Below are 3,040 nucleotides of genomic sequence, written 5' to 3' on the forward strand. Positions count from 1 at the left end.
TTGTTCAACTTACTGTTTTTACAACTGCTTAAAGTCCCCAGACATAGTGAGGTTACACTTTAACTTGTATATTTTTGCCCAATAGAGTTACAGATAATTTATTTCCAGTAAAAGATAACCCAAAAGTTATGGCTTACTTTTCTGTAGGACATTAGTACTTCTATAACTAAGTTAGCAATTGTATGTTAATATTCCTTCATCAATTGACTATCAATAACTAGATCCTCAAATGCTCTCTGAACCAACCTTACCATCTCACTGTCATTATTTGATAAGTTGAATAAAATATTTGACACATTTATACTTGTGTGAGTCATTTTATTTGTTCAATTTCACTTTTTGAAAATTATCCTTTAGTGATTGTGGAGGTACCACCAAGATGTCCAAGTGAACTCACTTATTGAAGCCAATTACACTGCACTGACCATGAGATTTCTCTCTCTGTCTCTCTCTGTTCCTCTCTCCCTCTCTCTCCCTCCTTCTGAAATTATTTTAAGTGGCAATAAAACTTTACCTTTGTTGACTCTCTAATTCTCTACGTTTTATTTATACTGATTTCTTTCTTTGTTTTTGTTCACTCAGGTTCCAGTTTGCACATAGCAAATGTCATTCTTCAGTAATGGCAACAATGATGAGGAAACCAGTTTTATAATCTGACTATTTGATAATTTCTAACAAGGTGACTGAGATCTATTCTCTGTTGCATGATAAAGACAGGGAATTCAATTTCTTATTGTTTTATGATAATCTATTTGTGCACAAAAATTACTATGGAATCATTTGGTGACCACTACAAAAGAGGAAATCTTTTTGAGGTCTGGAGTAATGGATTTTTGTCTTTCTGTGTTCACTCTACCCAGAGCTGAGGTTGTAGAACTGAAACTATAAGTTGCATGCTTGTGGGTCTGTAATTGAGAAAAAAGCCTTTATCTTTTGAACGAGTTCTACTTCCATTAGGTACTAACTAACTAGATTTTGAAGTTCCTCTAATTAAAGGAGCTCTGTTGTAATTGGTTTAGAGAATAACAAGAGTAGTATAAGTCTCATACTCCCCCACGTTTGTAGAATAAAGAAGCTGAACTTTTCATATTATCATGTGCCAGAATTTTAAGGAAAATTTTCCTTTTCACTGATATCTAAGAAATATTTTATATAAGAATATAAGTTCATGCAATCAAGGTAAATCCTGAGATAAATCAAATTACTTACATACTTACAACACCCATTTATGATAAAAAACTCTCCAGAAAGTGGGCATAGAGGGAACCTACCTCAACATAATAAAGGCCATATATGACAAACCCTTTCTCAGCAAACATCTTTCTCAATGGTGAAAAACTGAAAGCATTTCCTCTAAGATCAGGAATGAGACAAGGATGACCACTCTCACCACTATTATTCAACATAGTTTTGGAAGTCCTAGCCATGGCAATCAGAGAAGAAAAACAAATAAAAGGAATACAAATTGGAAAAGAAGTAACAAAGTCACTGTTTGCAGGTGACAAGATACTTGATACTATACATAAAGAATCCTAAAAATGTCACCAGAAAACTACTATAGCTAATCAATGAATTTGGTAAAGTTGCAGGATATATAATTAAAGCACAGAAATCTCTCACATTCCTATACACTAATGATGAAAAAGCAGAAGGAGAATTTATGGATACACTCCCATTTACCATTGCAACAAAAAGAATAAAATAATACAATGGAATATTACCCAGCCATAAAAAGTAATGAAATTGGGTCATTTGTTGAGACATGGATGGATCTAGAGACTGTCATACAGAGTGAAGTACGTCTGAAAGAGAAAAAAATATATCGTGTATTAATGCATGTATGTGGAACCTAGAAAAATTGTACAGGTGAACCGGTTTGCAGGGCAGAAATTGAGACACAGATGTAGAGAACAAATGTATGGACACCAAGGGGGGAAAACCACGGTGGGGTGGGGATGGTGGTGTGCTGAATTGGGTGATTGGGGTTGACATGTATACACTGATGTGTATAAAATTGATGACTAATAAGAGCCTGCAGTATAAAAAAAGAAACAAGAAAAAACCCAACTAATAGTAAACTTTCTTTGGTTACTTGTATAGAAATATGTTAATATAAATGCTCAGACATTACATGAAATTTCTAAAAATCTTATGTTCTGGTATAATGTTATAATTCATAATTCTAGTTATTACTTTAAAATGTATATCTCAGAAATAACTAAATTTCCTTGTCAATTGCATGATTATGAACTTTCATCAAATCTTTAACTGTGGTCATTTTTTTTTTTTTTGCTGTACACGGGTCTCTCACTGTTGTGGCCTCTCCCGTTGCAGAGCACAGGCTCCGGACGCTCAGGCTCAGCAGCCATGGCTCATGGGCCCAGCCACTCTGCGTCATGTGGGATCCTCCCAGACTGGGGCATGAACCCGTGTCCCATGCACCGGTAGGTGGACTCCCAACCACTGCAGCACCAGGGAAGCCCCGTGGTCATTTTAAAGTCTTTTGTCCTTTACAGAAAGTTCTGGGTGTACTCTGATGCTTTCGCAAAAATGTTCCTATAAAAGGGTTTCATCTTCAAGGAATTCATAGAAAAGACTCTGACAAGTACAGGTTTCTGGTAACTGACTATACTGCTGAACTGAATGAATAAGCATTTTCAGAACTCTAATGGAAAACTGATGAGTTCATAAAACTGCTAACAAAAGATCAAGATAAAAAAAATTAATTACATGGGACTGAGTGAACTGATGAGGATGATTATAATTTTTGTGACTTTCTGTTTGAATAAAAAAAAAAATCCCACAAGGACTCAGAGGCAAAAAATATACAAATTAATTTTCACTGCAAAGTAAAGGAGCTGTTACAGCAGAGGATTACTGGACTGAATGTCAATATTATGACATAGTATGAGTGTGTTTTGTGTTTGATAATTGCAATCATTGTTGTTTTTGTTGTGGTCATCCATTTACAATGCTTGGTGTCAGTTTATTTATCTGTTTAAAAATGTAAATAAATAAATAAATAATAATAAAAATTAAA

Source organism: Neophocaena asiaeorientalis, unplaced genomic scaffold, assembly GCF_003031525.2.
Source record: "Neophocaena asiaeorientalis asiaeorientalis breed wild unplaced genomic scaffold, Neophocaena_asiaeorientalis_V1.1 scaffold1280, whole genome shotgun sequence".
NCBI classification, from domain to species: domain Eukaryota; kingdom Metazoa; phylum Chordata; class Mammalia; order Artiodactyla; family Phocoenidae; genus Neophocaena; species Neophocaena asiaeorientalis.